The sequence below is a fragment of the Jaculus jaculus genome, chromosome X (assembly GCF_020740685.1).
Source record: "Jaculus jaculus isolate mJacJac1 chromosome X, mJacJac1.mat.Y.cur, whole genome shotgun sequence".
NCBI lineage: Eukaryota > Metazoa > Chordata > Mammalia > Rodentia > Dipodidae > Jaculus > Jaculus jaculus.
Genome location: NC_059125.1, coordinates 84,435,846 through 84,456,444, shown reverse-complemented (window position 1 = coordinate 84,456,444; position 20,599 = coordinate 84,435,846). Strand labels below are relative to the sequence as shown.

General features: G+C 38.8%; 1 pseudogene; it reads left to right on the top strand.

Annotated features, from left to right (window-relative positions):
• The first annotated feature begins 202 nt into the window (after positions 1–202).
• Positions 203–1,861, top strand: LOC101608249 (annotated as a pseudogene).
• Positions 1,862–20,599: the final 18,738 nt, after the last annotated feature.

The window sequence follows — 20,599 nt, the reverse complement described above, 5'->3', positions numbered from 1 at the left end:
TGGTTTGATTATTTTCAGAATATTTTTAGGCTTATCACAGTAGTAGATTCCAGAGGCATCGCGGGTGGAAGGTTGGGAGCGCACTGCGGATATGGCGGGGGCTGGCGTGTTGGTGCGGTGTTTTCTGCATGCTCTGGTGCTGGGCTTCAGCTCCGACCTTAGGCCAGACCATGGTTCGGTGTTGGTGGAGTTGCAGAAAGACCTAGAAGAGGTAAAGGTCTTGTTGGAAAAGTCCGCTAGGGAAAGAGTGCGTGATGCCCTTACAGTTGAAAAAGACAAGATTGAGACAGAAATAAAGAACAAGATGCAGCAGAAATCACAGAAGAAACCAGAACTTGTTGACAGTGAAAAGCTAGCTGCTGTGGTTGCTCCTCTTACAACAGGATATACAGTGAAGATCAGTAATTATAGATGGGATCAGTCAGATAAGTTTGTGAAAATCTACATTACCTTAACTGGAGTTCACCAGGTTCCCATTGAGAACGTGCAAGTGCATTTCATCTTTTGGCAAAGAATCTAAATGGAAAGAATTACTCCATGATTGTGAGCCATCTTTTGAAACCCATCTCTGTGGAAGGCAGTACAAAAAAAGTCAAGATTCAGAGTACTTGATGACCCACCAAAGGCCAGTGGTAAGACCCTATTGCTGAAGACTCCATACGCAGCTGACGCGTAAAATGGAATGAAATGGCTGGAAGTCAGGAGAGAGTCAGTCCCCAGACAGTCAGCGTGTCTAGTGCCAGAAGGCACTACATAGGCGACTGGGGGAAATGACCAAGATCTGTCCAAGCAACACATTGTTTAACCTAATTAGCAACAAATAACTGGATGTGATGCCCACACAAGTGCAATAGTGGTACACAGCCATGGTGAGGAATCAATTGCTCTTGATTTGGCTAACTTATCCACTCAGTGGTACTAGACCCATAGCTGGAACTGGGAAACAAGTCAGAACCATACCCAAACACAAGCCCACTCTATAATATCAAGCTACCATCAATCACGGGGTATAAGAGGGCCTAAACCTACCATACTGTCTATCAAAAAAGTAAGTGTTATCTCAATCTTCCAGGTGCTAACTTACTCTCCGTTGGAGAATCTGCTTCTCTTTTCCAGATAGATGCAGATCCTAAGAAGAGAGCTGCTCCAACATACCTCAAAAGGGGCCCAACTGAAACTAAGGACAACTGGCGAAATAAGCAAGGGTGATGTTTTCCTGTGAACCGGATACCAGCACAAAGGGGAAGGAGACCAACGCAGAGAAAAATCAACTCCTACCAAATCAGAGCGCCAGAGCCTCAGAGGCCCGCAACACCTCAGCACTGAAGCAAACCAAAAATGAAACCAACATGGCTTAGGGAAATTTTGCGGAAGAGGGGGCGGAAAGAATGTCAGAGTCACATGTTGGGTCATGATATGCAGAGACATTTATCATACCAATAACTGGGGGCTAACTCCACAATACACGACCCATTTTCATTAACAAGGAGGGTCTAATGGGAGGGGGTAGATCACAGATGAGCCTAAATAATGGTACCAAACTGCCTGTATTTACTGAAAAGAAAACTAATAAATTAAATTTTTAAAAAAAAGTCAAGATTGACACAGTTATCATTGTATATAGAAAGAAAGCAGAAAGCACACGATGGGACTGCTTGACTCAAGTTGAAAAGGAGTGCAAAGAGAAAGAAAAGCCCTCCAATGACAATGAAACAGATCCCAGTGAGGGATTAATGAATGTCCTAAAGAAAATTTATGAAGATGGAGACGATGATATGAAGCGAACCATTAATAAAGCCTGGGTGGAATCAAGAGAGAAGCAAGCCAAGGGAGAGACAGAATTTTAAGACTTCAGTTTTGGGGAACTAGTTGTGGAAATTTGTGTTTCCAGTAAGGGAATGTTGTTGAACTGTACATAAATTTGAGAGACAAGAATTTACATAGCCACCTTTAGGAGAAGGCAGTGAGCTTGCCAATGGAGGATGTATTTTAAATATGATTATTAAGCTTCCTCCAAGGATAGTTTCATTAGTACCCTGGTAATTTTGTTCAAAAAAGAGTTATGGCATTCTTGTTGAGAGGTAAAAAGTGTGTCTAACCCAACGAAAATGATACATTGTGTATTTCTGTTCAGTTGGAAGGTAGGAAACAAAAGCATTTGATTGCCTGTAATTTATATCAGCTATGCTAATGTAAAAATAAGAGTAAAGACAAAATATTCACTAAAATTCCAATTTGTACATGTATGTGAAAGTTACTGCAGAGCAGTTGATATTTTAACACCAGCTTGAGCAGTGTATATACCATGCATTACCATGCTCTAGTCATCCAATCAAAAGTGCTCCTATCTAGAATTAAATATATGTTTGTGAATATAAAATTGAAACAAAATACAAACTTGACAAAAACGTATAAGCATCTTTATATGAGAGGAACTGCCATGGACCCGATGGTTTATAGAACAGCTATGAAACAAAAATAATTTGAAAATCCATCTATGCCTATGTTCAATAAAGTTTGATTTTTATTTAACAAAATGGTTTTACTGTTTAAGAGTATGTCAGACAAATTAGGCTTTGCCACTGCATTTTACTGGAGGTAGTAGCTGATGCAGTAAGGTAGCAAGATAAAGGAAAAATCCAAGAGGATCCCCAAAACTGTAATTTACAAGAATCCAGTAAAAGTGGTAGGATTTCAAATGAACAAAACCAGCCTATATGCATTTATCTGGTGAAAATGAATGATACAGAGGGTTGGGAGCATTCAAATATAGGAGGGCATATCCACATGAGGGAATCTGTAGAGTGATTTAGAATGAGAAACAGGATAGAGTTATGTTGAAAAGCAAAGTACAAAATGGCAGCATAGCTGCTTCTGTGTAAAAATAAATCTGTGTGTATCTGAACAAGAAAAAAAAAAAACAAGAAAGAAAATTTAAATGTTAACCAAGTTTAGTTGATTTTTGGAACACTAAAGAAAAGTACACTGTGAAATATATAATATGCTTACTATATTTCCAAGCATGAAATTTAAAAAAGTAAATAAAAATGTACCTTGAAACAATGAGGAAATATACATTTTAGGTTATAGTGTTTATTCTCATATTAAAGGTACTTATATTGCTTCATTTACATGACTATCCATAATAACTTTCATAAAACTGAAAGAATTACTTAAAATCATTTATATTCCTTTGTAGTAAATGTCCCTTGGAGGAAAAAGGAATCAGCTCTAAATGCCAGTTTGATATGAGCTTGTGTCCCTGTGTCCTTGTGTTGTTTGTGAAGAAAAACATCAATGAAATATGCCCTGTGGGATGGAAGAATGTAAGACCTGAAATTAATGAAGGTTGACAATGACTAATATTGATGTCCTTATCGCAAATGACAGGGGTACTAGGCTGCTGTTCTTCCATAATGGCCCTGTACTAGTTCAAAAGCTTATTATTCGAAAACTTCAGAATTCATGCCAAGATCTTTCACCCAGTGTTCATCATAATAAAATGTGTGACTTTCCCATTCCCTTATCTTTAAAATAAAATAATAGATGCTGCTTAAGTTTAGCACATCTGCCCACTACCCACCTTCTGTATAAAATAACATTGAATGTATAAAGATTCTCCCAGAAATAAAATTGAATAATTGTTTATAAAATTATGCTGATGCTATTTTTTTAAAAGGAAGGTCTGTTTGCTTAATTTTGGCTAAATTAATTTGAATTTTGGCTGGAAATATGGCTTAGTGGTTAAGGTACTTGCCTGTGAACCCCAGGTTCAATTTTCCATTTCCCACATTAGCCTGATGCATAAGGAGGCACATGTATCTGGAGTTTGTTTGCAATGGGTAGAGGCTCCGGCATGCTTGTTCTCTCATTCTCTCTCAAGTAATAAATAAATACATAGATAATAAAAAGAAAGGCCCTGCCTTAATGAAAACATACATTTGTTAGTGACCTTACAGAGGAAAATATCTATTTAATATATAGTAATCACATAAAAAGAGCTTCAAATTCTAAATGTTAAACATGGTTTACTCATATACTTTATCAACATGTAAAAATCTATGTTTACTGCCTTATTGAAGTAAAAATAAAATATTACAAGGAGTTTCAAGAAAAAAATCTTGTTTCTTAACATTAAGACAGAAAATTTAACCTAAATATTTATTTCCAATTCTGTGATAACAGCTTTTGACTTCCAGTACTAATTTGTTGCAAGCAACAAACTCCTTGGTATAGTCCTATGACCAAAATACCTTCCTCCTCCAGTAATAGTTACTGTTGTAATCAAATACACACATCTCTAATTTCCAAGTTGACATGGACTGAACTTCTAGAGGTTTATCCCATACATTGAATGAGCTAGGAGCTTCTGTATCTTCTGACAACTAACAGCAACCTGAGGGGACTTGAGTTTTTGTCACATACTTATACTTGAGGTCAAATTACTCAGCTCCACCCCATGCATACTGGTGCAACCACTAGGGAAAACAGTGTGGAGATTCCTCACAAAAATGAAATGGTACCATAAAATCCTTTATCTTGAAAGACAGACTAAAAGGCTGAATCTTCAGCAGGTCCTTAGAGGGAACACCTGAATCAAAGGGCCCTGCAAAGGGTATGATGAAGACTAACCTTAATATCCTCCTCTTTCTCTCTCTTTTGCTCTTCTTTCTTTCTCTTTTACATTACCTATCTTTTTCTTCCTTCTTTTTCCTTGACTCTGGCCTGAAACTCCCAGTACAAGGATGTAATTAATATATCCACAATGAGCTTTTGATTAGAAAGACCCACAAGGTTTCCCAAAAGAAGACAGTTTTCTATCAGAGCCCTTGATTAACCACCAAATGTTAATGGTAAGACCCTACTGCCAAAGACCCCATATGCTGTTGATACAGAACATCAAGGGACCTTGCTGTAATGTGGAAAATGGTCAGTCCCCAGATGGTTAGCTTGTATAGTACCAGAAGGTGCTACATGACTGAATGGGAAAATGATCAACATCTATCCAAGCAACTCATGGTTTAAGCCATTCAGCAGCAAACAACCTTATGTGATATTCACCCAAGTGCAATAGTGGCATGCAGCCATGGCGGGTAGCCAACTGCTCTTGAATTGGCTAGCGGATCCATTCAGTGGAATGGAACCCATAGCTGGAACTGGGAAACAAGTCAGAGACATATCTAAAAATCAAGTCCACTCTCCATTATCAAGCTCCCACCAATCTTGGGCTACAAGAGGGCTTACACCTATTATTCCCTCTAAAATAATAATGGTTATCCCATTTATCTGGTGATGACTTCATTTTTTGTTGGAGAATCTGCTTCTTTTTTTTTTTTTTTCAGATGGATGCAGAACATGAGGAGAGATTTAGCCCATTGTACTTTACCAGAGCCACAGCTGAAACCATAGAGTAATTGAGAAAATGAGCAAGAGTGCTGCTTTCTTGGTAAACCTGGTACCAGCACAAAGGTGAAGGAGATAGACTCAGAGAACACTCAACTACTACCAAATCAAATATCCAGAGACTCAGAGGTTCCCAAGACCTCATCACTGAAGTAGACCTGAAACAAACCCAACATGTTTCAGGGAAATTCATGGAAGAGGGAATGGAAAGATTGTTAGTGTCACAAGTTGGGACATTATGCACAGAGACATTGCTTATTCCCCATAACTGGTGGCTATCCTCACAATGCATGACCCACAATCCCCATTAAGGAAGGTCCCTTTGAAGGAGGGAGGAGGCTAATGATTGTACTAACATGACTTTTTACAGATGGAGTATGTACATATCTAACAATAGCAACAACAACAACAAAAAAAAGAAAATAGAATTACCATGCAACCTATCTACATCACACCTGTTGTAGTTTGAATGCGTGTCTTCCATAGCCTCAGATATTTTTTAATGTTAAATTTCCTTCTTAAGTCTTCAACAGCCTGATGAAGGATGTGTGTTACCAAGGGCAGTTCTCATTCCTGCTGGAAGGGATGGAGAGAAGAAATTTGAGTTCTAGTGGGTGTGTGCTTGCTGCTGCATTTTGGTGTTTGCTGCCTGCTGGTGGCTTCTCTGATTGGGTCTGTGAAAAGGAGCCAGTTTCTTATCATTGATGGAAATTCCCCTGCGTCTGTAAGCTTGAAATAAACCAGTTCCTCCCATAAACTATGCACAGCTATCATGGAGCACTGTTGGCTGAGGATGTGAGTTTTCCCCTGGCTACTCAGCCTAGCTGGAGGGATAGAAATGGGAAATACAGAGACTTTCATCACTGATTATGGATTACAGACTTGAACTGCAGGTGTTTGATTTATTTATTTATTTATTTTTATTGACAACTTACATAATTGAAAACAATATCCCATGCAATTCCCTTACTTCCCCCTTTCCCCTTTGTAACTCTGCTTTCCATCATATCCCCTCCCCCTCTCAACCTGATCTTTGATGTTTGATTGTTATTGATTTTGTACTTTGTTATATTTATAGCAATGGAAAGATCTAGTCTGAGCCATTATATATTGGAAGAATTTAACTTATTTTGATTTTACAAGAGTCATGTTAAAGGATATTCTTGAATCTCAGATGAGATTTGGAACTGTCTTAAAGTAGGCAAAGACTATGGGGGGACCTTTGAAGTTGGACTAAGTGTAATTAACGATGTGAAATGGTTATGAGTTTATGGGCCAGAGTTGGAATGTGGTAGTTTGAATGCATATACCCATAGACTCAGAAATTTTATTCATTAAGGTTAAACTTTCTGTTTAGGTCTCTAGCAATCTGTTGGTGTAAGCAGGTCACCCAGGGCAGTTCTGATTCCAGGGCAAAGGTATGGAGAGAAGAGTTTTGAGCTTTGGTGGGTGTGTGCTTGCTGCTACTTTTGGTATTGGCTGGCTGGTGGTGGTTTCTTTCTGCTTGTATCTGTGAAATGAAACCAGCTTCTGCCATTGATGGAACTTCCCCTGGATCAGTAAGATTAAAATGAACTCATTCCTTCCCTATACTGTGTCTGGTTGGATATTCATCATAGCAACATGGAGCTGACTACAGCACCTGAGCATATATCCTAAGGGATCTAAATTCTATAACAAAGGAAATTGCTCAGCCAATTCTCTGTGTGTGTGTATACACACACACACACACACACACACATACACATACACACACACACACACACACACACGGGACATTTATTCAGCTGTAAAAATAAATTATTAAATTAACCATAAAATGAATGGGTCTAGCCAATATTATGCTAAATGAGGAAAACCATTTACATAAGAAAACCACCACATGTTCTTCCTCATATGCAGGTCATAACTCAAACCCTTTATATATCTGTATTATTGTGGGATAACTAGGAAAGGAGCCCCTAAGTGGGAAAATGGGGCTTCAAGGGAAAGGGGAAGAGAAGGTAGCAGATTTTAAGTAATATGAAAGTTGTAGGGTGAATGCCTGGGATAAGAGGATGAAAAAAGTTTAGCTGAGCAGAGAAATGAGGCATAGAGTGATAAGGGAAGAGGTAGCCAAACTAAGTATATGTATTAATGAAGAGTAAGTCTTTTCCAATATGGAAGTATGGACAAAAGCAATATACAAATTCAATGCAATTTCCATGACAAAACTACTTATTTCCTCCTAATTTATGTGAATAACTGTTCATCATCCCATGATACTCACTTCCCCTTTCTTCTTTTAACTAATAGCCCTCCAAGTTTTAGGTGTTTATTTTGTCATTCAATTAAAGACCATATTTCTCAGACTCTGTTTGTAGCCAGCTGTGGCTGGAACACTATGTGAGAAGCTTCTTGGTCACTTCTTAATAAAGAACCTACTTGTTTTCCTCATCATCTTTTCACTGATGGCCAGTAACTGTCAGCAGATATAAACTGACTTTGGACTTTCATGTGCAAGTCTTGCACGATCACCAATTCTAGCTCAGGTCTCTACTGTCACATGAGTTAAAAAATAGTCTTTAATCTAGAGTCATATTACTAAGGCAGATTAGCTTATTACAAAGTCAAAGAATTTCAAAAGAAACCTCTCTGCTATAGTTTCAGTATTTAGAGTTCTAAAGTTAGTCTTTGTTAGAGGTGTGAGAAAATTGGACAGAAACACAAATCACTAATTTTGCTAACAAATCTTGCTTTTCTATTTTTTCCTGTATAAATCCACTGGGCATAGGCAGCTGACTCAGTGGCTAAAGGTACTTCATTGCAAAGCAAGCTAATATGGTTCAATTCCACAGCTACCTACATAAAGCCAGCTGGGTCTTTATTTGCAAGAGCAACAGACCCCAGAAAACACACACACACACACACACACACACACACACACAGACAAGTAAATAAAAATTTGCTCTGGAAGGAGCTCTCAGTGATTAGACACTTGATTGCAAACTTGATGACCAGGGTTTGATTCCCCACCATCCACATGAAGCCTGATGCTTAAAGAGGCACATGAGATTGGAGTTTCCTTACAATGGCAGAGAGCTTCGGTATACCCATACTCACTCTCTCCCTCTATGTCTGTCTCTTTCTCTTTATCTCTCTCTTTCTCAAATTAAAAAAAAAATAAGTAAAATGACTTCTACTTGGCTGGGGAGATATCTCAGTATTTAAACATGCTTGCTTGCAATGCTAGGGGGCCTTGGTTCAATTCTCCAGTGTCCCTATAAAGCTAGATGAACAATGTGGTGTATACATATGGAATTCATTTAGAGCAGCAACATCCCCTGGTTTACCCATACTTTCTTTTTATGCCTTTCTGTTGGTCTCACAAATAAGTAATTTTTCCATTTTTATTGACATTTTCCATACTTATAGACAATAAGCCATGATAATTCACTTCCCTCTCCCACTTTCCCCTTCACAAATCTACACTCTATCATGACCCTTCCTTCTCTCCATCAGTCTCTTTAGTATTTTGATGTCATTATCTTTTCCTCCTATTATCAGGGCCTTGTGAAAATAATGCTAGGCACTGTGAGGTCGCCAATATCAAGGCCAATTTCAGTCTGGTCAGTTTAATTGTAAGCAGTCCTATTTTTCTATTAGCTCTTACATTCTTTCCACTACCACTTTTGCAATGGACTCTGAGCCTTAGAAGGTGTGATAGGGATGTTTCAGTGCTGAACATTCCTCCGTCACATCTTCTCTGCACTATGTTTCCTTTTGGATCATCCCAGTGGTCACTGCCATTTGAAAAGAGAAGCTTCTCTAACCAAAGGTGTAATTATTATTATTATTATTATTATTATTATTTACAAAACAAAGCTATACTAATTTTCACATTATATTACTTGTGTTTACTATCTGCAACCACCCCTGACACTGATGAATGAAGAACATGAAAGTTACTTCCTTTTGTTGCCGAGAAGGTAGGCTGGAGTGAGATAATATGGCTGTAGAAATGTGATATTCTCAGGTAAATTTTATTTCACATAAAACAAGAGGATATTGGAACAAGGTTGAGGTTATTAGAAAGCCTGTTGATATAGGAAGGGGAACTTCCAAAGTTGTATAGTATGCATTTTTTAGAGAAAGTGAATTAGTGTGTATTAGACTCAACACAAACGAATAACTATAAATAGAAATTATACCTCATATATAAAAACATACAATGATAAAAGAAAATGTATACACTTTTATACAATAATTTAATTTTTTGTGGTTTTTGGAGGTAGGGTTTCACTCTAGCTCAGGCTGACCTGGAATTCACTATGCAGTCTCAGGTTTGCATCGAACTCATGGCAATCCTCCTACCTCTGTCTCCTGAGTGCTGGGATTAAAGGCGTGTGCCACCATGCCCGGCTTAATTTAAAACTTTTAAATACAAAAGATCATTATCTGGAAAAAAATCTTAAATTATTAAAGATGATTCAATATAGAATAAATAGCTAGAATAAAAAAGTATACTTTAGAAAATATTATCATGCACTACAAATCTGTGGTCCTCTGGGCAGTCTTAAATGACTCTCAAAAATGAAATGCTCACATTATTTTTATCACTATAAGGCATAGATAATAAATTTCTCAGTTAATGTTCTCCGTCAACAAAACCACCAGACCAAACCAGGAGTGAGGTGACACAATGGACGAAAAGTAATGAGTAATATCACTTATCAGTATGTGCTAAAATCCTAAATCAAAATATTTTAAAATCAAATGTAGCAATAGATCTTTATTCTTAATTGTTTTAACTCAAAAAGACAAATGTATATATTAGAGAGTACTGTGAACCTATTTACTTATCATGTAACTGTTGTCCAAAGAGTTCTTACTGGGCCAGAGAGATGGCCTAGCGGTTAAGTGCTTGCCTACAAAGCCTAAGGACCCCGGTTCGAGAATCGATTCCCCAGGACCAATGTTAGCCAGATGCACAAGGGGGAGCACGCATCTGGAGTTCATTTGCAGTGACTGGAGGCCCTGGCACACCCATTCTCTCTCTCTGCCTCTTTATCTCTCTATTGCTCTCAAATAAATGAATAAAAATAAACAAAAAAAATTAAAAAATAAAGAGTTCTTACCTTTCTTTAATTACAATGTTTTATTATTTTATAAGAATGAAGGATTTTCTATTCCATGCATTGAATTTATTTCCTTTTATTCTATTTGTATTATTTTCTATCTTTCCTGTTTGAGGCTTACTCAACTATATGATAATCATGAACTGTTAATATCTAAGGATGTAGCAATATTTCTAAGTTAGTGTGCAAATTTAATGGGTGTTTTAGTGCTCATCTCTCCAAATATGAGCCCTTACACAAAAATGCATATACATCAAAACAAAGAGCATTAATATATGGATATAAACATATGTATTCAGAGGGCAGTTTTGTGGGCATAATACATCCATTTAGCCAGAACACAGCATTAGTTTCCACCCTAAGGCTTATAACCACTTTTCCCAGAGGTTTTGATTAGGTTTTCAGTACCAGACATGAATTCTGTTCCATGGAGGAGGCCTTAACTCCAATAAAAGATTAACTGATTTCGCCAATGATAAACATGTCACCAATTCACCAAGTTCAAGGGTCTAAGAAATGGGATTGAAGAGTCTAAAGGCAAGGGACAACACATGCAAAATGTGATTTCAAAAGTTCCTTCAATCAGTATTAGTGTTGAAAATAAGGAAAAATTGACATCAAAATTTCAAATAGGAGAAATAATTTAACTTTCCTTGACGTTTTCATTATCTTCATTCCCTTAACACATTGTTTGATGCCTACCCACATTGGTGGAGATGAACTTTCTTTACTCATACTACTGATTCAAATGCCAGGTTTTTCCATACAAATCATTCTTCACAGACATACTCAGAATACCATTATACCAGCTACCTGAGCATCACATAACCCAACCAAGAAAACATAAAAATTAACTCTCACACTGGTGCATGGAAAGGATTTCTAGCAACACAAGCAGCTAGGGGAAAGACATGAGATATATTCTCAATCAAAGCTTTTTCAAGGAACTTACTCAATAACTCCTGGAGGATTTGGGACTGGTAGTACACAGAATTATGAGAGAATGAATTTATATTGATTGAAGTCACCTTGTGCATATGACAATATTTTGCAGATTTTGCATATCAATAATATAGTATAGTGGGCTGGAGGGATGGCTTAGTGGTTAAGGTGTTTGCCAAAGCCAAAGGACTCAGGTTCAATTCTCCAGGACACAGATTAGCCAGATGCACAAGGGGGCAAACACATCTGGAGTTCCTTCACAATGGCTGAAGGCCCTGGTGCCCCCATTCTTTCTCTCTCTCTCTCTCTCTCTCTCTCTCTCTCTCTCTCTCTCTCTCTCTCTCCCTCTTTCTCTATCAAGTAAATAAATAAAATGATATCTTTATTAAACCATAGTACTGCAGAAACTTCATCAAAGAGAATGAAAGTTGAAATCTGAATATAGGAAAGTATAGATGCCGTGGTTTGAATTTGTAATTAAAACTTATGTTGGAATTTAATCCCTATTATTCTAGAATGAAAACAACATTTAGATATGGTAATCTCAATTATCATTGTAAGGCAATTAAAATTAAATAAACCTATAAGATTGATGTACTAAGCAAATAATACTATAATTTTTAAACAAGAAATTTAAACTAGTATTCTATTTCCTGCTACATCATCTCCTTTATCCTCTTGAACTTTGCAGGGAACCTCTAACATCAAGAACATCACCAGCTGCAGTTGTCCAGTCTTGAGCTTTTCAACCTTCAAAATAATGTTATAAACCTTTGTTCTTTATAAAACAACTAGCCTAGGGTAATTTTATATATAGCTATACAAATTATATACATATATATATATATATATACATATGCATATGTATATATAGCTATACAAAATGGACTGTGAAAGCTAACAAGTATATAAGAACAGTGTTTATATTAAAAGGTATCACTAAGAAATAATGCAACAATGGAAGGATAAAGGACTAAGTTCACCTATATTCTTTTACACATAATATAGTCAAATAATATAAGGTAAGACTCAAAAGAGAACAAGTCAAAATCATTGCAGGTGCTGAGAAGGTAGCTTTGTGGATAGTGCATTTGTTGTGAAATTATAAAAACCTGAGTTTGGATCCTTAGAACCCATATAAAATCAGGCACTGTGGCAGGCAGTTTATCTAAGTGAAGTTTATCTATGTGAAGAAGGGAGGGAAAGTTAGGAGACTTTCCCAGAATCTCTTTGGTGACTTTGCCACCACATGCAGCTGGGAACCATGAGAGACTCTGTGATGAATAAGGCAGAGGGCAAGGAGGAACACCTGAGGTTGTCCTCTTCTGACCTCCATGTGTATGTCATGGTAAACATGCACCTATATTCACACACATATTCATACACGTGAACTCACACAAACACACATGACACACAGTCACAAACTAAAAAAACCGATTATAAAACTGCCTTTATAAAAGTCTCTTCTAGAACAAAAAGGAAGCCATTTTACTCCTTTAAGTTATGTGTATTTATTTATTTACTTACTTATTTACTTGTCTATTTATTTACTTGAGAGACAGATACAGCCCTCCTGCCAGTGTAAACAAACTCTAGAAGCATGTGCCACTTTGTGCATCAGCCTTTATTTGGGTAATGGGAACTCAAATTCAGCCCAGAAGGATTTGTAAGCACAACTTAACCATATTTCTAGTCCAGGTGTTGTTTTATTTTATTTTTATTTTTTTTAATTATTTATTTATTTATTTGAGAGCGACAGACATAGAGAGAAAGACAGATAGAGGGAGAGGGAGAGAATGGGCGCGCCAGGGCTTCCAGCCTCTGCAAACGAACTCCAGACGCGTGCGCCCCCTTGTGCATCTGGCTAACGTGGGACCTGGAGAACCGAGCCTCCAACCAGGGTCCTTAGGCTTCACAGGCAAGCGCTTAACCGCTAAGCCATCTCTCCAGCCCTATTTTATTTCTTTTTTTTAAATTTTTTATTATTTATTTATTTATTTATTTATTTGAGAGCGACAGACACAGAGAGAAAGACAGATAGAGGGAGAGAGAGAGAGAATGGGCGCGCCAGGGCTTCCAGCCTATGCAAACGAACTCCAGACGCGTGCGCCCCCTTGTGCATCTGGCTAACATGGGACCTGGGGAACCGAGCCTCGAACCGGGGTCCTTAGGCTTCACAGGCAAGCGCTTAACCGCTAAGCCATCTCTCCAGCCCCCTATTTTATTTTTTTATTAGCTTTCTATTCAGCAAATACAGGCAGTTTGGTACCATTATTAGGCTCATCCTTGACCTACCTTCTCCCCAATGTCCCCTCCTTGCTGACGTATATGGGTGGTGCATTGTGGACTGAGTCCACAGTTATTGGTACGATAAATGTCTCTGCATATCATGACCCAACATGTGGCTCTGACATTCTTTCCACACCCTCTTCCGCAAAATTTCCTTGAGCCATGTTGGGTTCATTTTTGGTCTGCTTCAAAGATGAGGTGTTGGGAGCCTCTGAGGCTCTGGCTCTCTGATTTGGTAGGACTTGATTTTTCTCTGTGTTGGTCTCCTTCCCCCTTGTGCGGGTATCTGGTTCATTGGGAAAATAGCACCCTTGCTTGTTTCGCCAATTTTCCTTAGTTTCAGCCTGGGCCCTTTTGAGGTATGATGGGGTGGCTCTCTCCTTAGGATCTGCTTCTATCTGAAAAAGAGAAGCAGATTTTCCAACGGAGAGTAAGTTAGCACCAGGATAAATGAGATAACCCTTACTTTTTTTTTTTAATAGAGAGTTTAATAGGTGTAGGCCCTCTTGTACCCCATGATTGACGGTACCTTGATATTGGAGAGTGGGTTTATGTTTGGATATGGTTCTGACTTGTTTCCCAGCTCCATCTATGGGTCCCATGTCACTGAGGGGATCAGTTATCCAAATCAAGAGCAGTTGGTTCCCCACCATGGCTGTGTGCCACTATTGCACTTGTTTGGGCATCACAGCAGGTTATTTGTTGCTAAGTATATTGTAATTTTAAATTTAAAATATTTTTGACAAAGAGAAAAGGAAAAAGGTAACATAAATGTTAAGAAGCAGAATGAAGAAACAATACTCATATAATGAAACAATGTCAATTTAAGCCAAACATGGCAATCCTAGCAGTTTTTAAAACATATTTATCTTTGCTCCCAGATATACTTTGTCTATCAGCACTCTGCAGGTTAGTTTATCAACTGGAGGCAGGACCAGGAATATATTTGCTCAGACCAGTATAAGAGTAAAATTTGAGGCCTGACATTAAAAGGCTAAAGAAAAGGGTATGGGGGATAACTCAGTGGTTATGGGCACTTGATTGCATGCCTGTATATCTGAGTCCATTCTTTTAAGCACCCATGTAAAGCTGGAAGCAAAGTGGCACAGTTGTCTGTAATTCCAACACCTACCTGAAAAATGGAACTGAAAGAAAAATAGAAATACTCTGAGGCTGTCATCTTAACACAAACACACACACACACACACACACATACACACACACACACTGACACGTACATGCACACACATACAACATACACATATTCACATAAATTATAAATAACTAAAATAAAATAAACCTAAGGGGAAAGTGCTATTGGATGTGAAGATGTAAAGCTTTTTACTTCAGAGATCATTTTTACTTTAAGTCTATTGTACTTATAAAATGCCATATGGTTTATAGTAAAACATTAACATAATATTACCAAGTGAACTAAAACATAACATACAATATTTACATATTATAATGACATATAGTACAGTACTGTGATAGTTTGACAAATAGATACAGGAGTTCATTAAAGTTTATAATTTACATCTGTAGCTATCTGGCTGGAGGAGGTGTCACTGTGAGTGGGGTCCAGCCCTAAGGTGGATCTGAATTCCAGCCTAAAATATGCCAAGTACCTGAGTTCTGCTTGTCTTCCTAGAGTATGCTTGCTTTTGTGGGTAGTTGCTTTTTCTCTCTACATTGGCCTGTGAAAAGGAGCCAACTTCTTCGGCCATTATGAAACTTCCCCTCTATTTGTAAGCTTCAAATGAGTTCTCGTCTTACTATAACTGTGCGTCATTTGGCGATTCATCCCAGCAATGTGAGGCTGACTTCTACAAGTACAAAATTTTGATACTTAGTTTGATATTTTATTAACCATCAAATTTTGGCTTATAAATCTCCAAATTTATTAGGATATGAAATTTATAATGTTGAAAATTTTATTTCAATCACTATAAGTGATATTGATATCACTTTCTTGGGACAGGTATTGGGCATAAAATATATTTTGATTGACTTTTTTATTTAAAAAGAGTTTTCTGGATTTGAAATGATTATTTGTGCTATTAAGTATACTTTATAAGCTGTGATAACATTAGGGTAAATTTCTGTCTCAATTGTTTCAAAATATAGAGTTAGTGTATGTACCCCATGATTATTTTGTAGAACAGTATTTCTAAAAAGAGTTACCTCTAAAGAAGTAAGTACATGTGTATCAGATTTTAAATTTAAATGTAAATTCACACAATGAAATTTTAATGTTTCATCCATATTTGCTATAACTGTCGAGTTTTTGCTAGAAAGCAAAATTGGCTTTGTGATTTGTACATAATTCAGAGCACATATTTATGCACTTCACTGCAATGTGTTCAATTATAAGGAACATATCATTTACAACTGTCTTCCTCATTAACTATAGGTTCTTTCTAAACTCCATAGAAAATAAAGTAGCTTCCATTTAATGTAGTGAATTTTAAATTTACTTTCAACTTCTAATCTCTAGGTTTGTTTTTGAAAGTTGTGAGTGGGAATTAGTCAGGTAGTCAGTTTGGGGGATTATTAGGTAGCCATTCAGGAGAGAGGTCCTAAAGAGGGAAAACCATAGGCCCACCTGCTTCAGAACAACCAGAGTCCGGTGTCTGATCCAGCCCATCCAGTCAGCTCTCTTCACCCCTACTCATGAGCCTGCTCCTCAGCCCAGACCAAGCAGCTTTCTCTCATGTTCACCTGAGCTTGAGGGTAAAGCCCACCATAATAAAAACTAAAATGAAATTGTAACGAGATTCTTATCAGATGGGCAAGGCCTCTTTTTGGCTTTTCAACTTTCCTGAACTTTCAGGTCCCAGCTCTGGTAAACCTCCCTCATCCATGCCCTACTGGGCTGAGATTGGGGGTTGGGGCTATTCTCATGTACCCCCTCCTGCCTTTCACATGGCAGAAACTCTCTGTACTTGTCTTCTGTCAATCTAATAAAGTCCCTGTAAGTCTAACCCTCTGGCCTATAGAGTTTAGTTCTTTAAATTTGTAAGATGAGAATCTGGGATACCCTACATTTATTGGTGTGTTGGTATATTGCCAAGGAGACTCAAAATTCCCATTACAGTTGTGGAAGTTGTGAGATGTAGAGATATCCTATGAGGAAGTCTCATCAATCACTGATATAGTTTCTTATGATGTTTATTAATGTTAAGGCTTATATCTCATAATCATTTACTGACAAAGTTTATTGCCTATGTGCTGGTGAAGGCTTGGCTTTACCATTGCGGTGGAATACAGTTTTCTGGGCAAGAAACGGCTGATGCCTTCTTGAACTCTGAACAGGTGTGATAACCTGAAGGAGATCTACTTAAGATAGGCCCATTAATTTTCTGGCATGGAAAAAATAGGGGATCACCAGATCCTTCTGAAGGAGACTAGGGAGAAAGCTAGCTTCTTTTAGGCAATTTCAGTTAGGGACAGGAGCCCAAAGAGAGAACCAGAAGCTGCCACCCTGCCTTGGCAGGAATGAAACTTGTTTCTGACCCAGGTTTATCCACCCTCTGCGGCCTCCACAGTCTAGCACAATACCTATGTGGGCTGGCCTTTAAGGTCAGTCCTCTGATTCTGCAAATCAATTCAGGTCTTCCTCTTACATACCTGAGTCTGATGAAAGAATACATTTTCAATGGACAATAAAGGCTTGCCTGTGCTGATCTCTGTTCTCTCTCTGCCCTGGGATCTCTATCTGAACACCCATAAGTCTGACTCTCCTTTACCCAGCTGGGTAGTAGAGAGTATTGTTTTTGGCATGGGTAGTTTTCCACTTGCCTTGTATCTGCTTTGTGTTGAGGTAACTTCTCACTTTAATGACATGTATGATTTTCTCTAACCCCAGAATCTACCATGTGTCTATTTCCTTTACACTCTAGATCTATCACATGGAAATTTCCTCTAAACTCTAGGCATACTGCCAGTGTAATTTCTCTAAAGTGGTTGTATCCATTGGTGTAACTCTCTTTACTACTCATTTCTCAACTGAAACTCCTCATCTCTGCTTTGGTATGACCTCACCCCCTTTTGCCCTGTGACCTGGCCTGAGCACTCATGTGAGTCTGTCTCTCCTTCCCAGCCTGGCTGGGAAGTAGAGAATACTTATTCTTTTTGCCTTCTGTTTCATGCTTTGGGGGGTACCTTCTCCCTTTGATTGTATGTAAGTTATCTTTGATTTCTCAGTCCTTCACTATTTATTTCTCTTTTTTGCATTTTTTATTAATTATGTATATAGTGTGTATACAGCCATGATGTTACCCATCCTTAGCCTTCTCCCTGTCATCCCCGCCCCCTGCAGATTGAGGGTGTTGCATTGTGGGGTGGCAATGTCTCTATACGAAATGACCCAACTTACAGCTCTAACAATCTTTCCGCCCCCTCTTTGGGGAATTTTCCTGAGCCATGTTGGCTTCATTTTATGTCTATTTCAGTGGTGGGAGGTCTTGGGATTCTCTGGATATCTGATTTGTAGTAGTTGAGTGTTCTCTGTGTCTGTCTCCTTCACCCATGTGCTGATACCTTGCCACAACAAACTGGGTTTCCAGGTTGGGGAACAGCTTCACATTGCCAGGAAAAGGTGAGCAGGGAAAAGTCAGCAAGGTCAGTCATAGCATCTGATGAGAGAAGGCTCTGAGCTGTAGGAGAACCTCAGAGTCTTTTATTTTTAAATTTCTTTTTATTTATTTGAGGGAAGGACACAAAGATGCAGACAGAAAGAGATTGAGCATGAGCATATCAGAGCCATCTGCCACCACAAACTAACTCCAGATGTATGTACCACTTTGTGCACCTAGATTTAGGTGCACAGTGAGGAATTGATCCCTGATTCCTTGGGGCCATCAGGCAGTGAAGCTAGTTCCTTTATCCACTGATATCTCTCTCTAGCACAACCACACAGTCTTGATAGATTTTAAATCTAGTTTGGGAAGCCAACTGGTGACTGAGTGCTTTGTTTTACAGAGGGAACTAATATTGTGTCATTACCCTTCTGTATTAAGGTAATCTAAAGAAACAAAACAGATAGAATGAATTGTATTAAAAGAGAATGAGTTGGATTAGCTTCCAGCAGTCCAACAATTGCAGTGTGTAGGCTTGAGAATCAAGGAACCCAGTAGCTGCTCGATCCACTTAGCTGGATGCCACAGCAGTCCCAATATAGCACTGAAGGTCTGAAGGCTTCCTGGTGAGCCACTGGTCTTCAGTTCACCTTTGAGGGTTGAAGACATTGGTTCGAAAGCCAGTGAAGAATAGCTGGACAGGAAAGACACACATGCCAGTGAAACACCCACCAGCAAGCAGCACCTGTAGCCAGGTGGGAAGAAGGGGAAAGGTTGTCCTCAGAGGCTACCTTATAGAAAGCCCCCTCCCACTGGAGGGCTGCTCACTCTGGGGGAAGCGCTCATTCTGAGGAATGGACTTCCTCCTCCAGTTTATCTTTTCAGGATGCAACCTCAGAGACCCACCAAGAGGAATGTCTGTGGATTCCTAACCAGATTAAGTTGACAACATAACGTAACCATCACAAGGGAATGCACATTGTGTCATTTCACCACCTAACCCCTAGAATACTTGATACTGCAGCGGTCTTTGAAAGAAAATAGCTTGTCATAGGGGCCAATACATTCCCCCGGTACCCTGCACAAGATATGTACTAGGCTGCACCTATTGTGTGAACTATTTCTGGGGAGACACGAGCTCACTTCAGATAGGAGAGTGACAACATAAACAAAGAAGTGACTGTGCCAAGATTAGCTTGAAGAACCATCAGTGTTATGTGGGTTACATACAGAATCATAGATGAAGGATTACTCACAAGAATTGTGGTAATTTATGGACAGTTCACCACTGAAGAAAATGTCTGTCTCCTCTAGCAACTGTTAATTGCCTACATATCCTTGGGAAAGGGTGTAGCTTCATGAGCCCCTATCCCTTAGCAACCATTAACTGCCTATAAATACTTGGGGAAAGGTGAGGCCTCATGACTCCCTCCCCTTTCCTCAATAGAAAGTAAATGAGCCCAGATTTGTGTGGTTTACTTTGAGTAATCACAGAGGGCCACAGAGGGATAGTGTGGGTCACAGGTGCCATAACATCCCAAAACTCCATAACCAGTGGATAGCAGTGTAATGGGGTGCTAGGTGTTCAGGAATATCCCTGAACCCTAAACTGTAGATTTATGTCTAGTTTTAGATAAAAATATTAAATAGATTAAGACTGAGAAATAATTATTAAATTATTATATTTATTTAGGGAAGCTAAGTTGGGAAAGTACAAAACCAAGGAAAGACACCCACATGGTTTGTGAGCTCATGTGATGGGCCAAGAGAAACCATTGAGCAGTCATAAAAGAGAGTTCAAACAGCTCCTACCATGTGGAAAAAAACCTATGTGGAAAGTATGGGCTAGTCCCTGGCCCCTTGGCTTGGCTGGGCCTGGGTCAAGTCAAGGGGAAACTTGCCAGCAGCTGGAGGTACACAAGTGGTCAGGCAGTTCATAGAGCTTGCCTTCCCCTCACAAATGCATTTGCAACCTTATGGTGGTAGTCTCTGCCATTTACTCCAAGTGAGCTGAAGGAGCACTTATTGGTTTGGGTTATGGGCTGTCTCAGGAAGAGGCCAGCCAAGTTCTGGGGTCTAAGTATGACCAACCACAATGTTAGGATTAGACTAAAATCGTAGGTGAGACCACACTCCCAGGAAAGGCTCAGGTTGTTTAGGCCAGAGACAAGAAGTCAGATCAACCTTTAATATCTAGCAAGTGCAGACTGCAAGGATAGGTCCAAAGACATTCCCGTTTCTTATTTTCAGGGGCCTAGTCACCTTAAC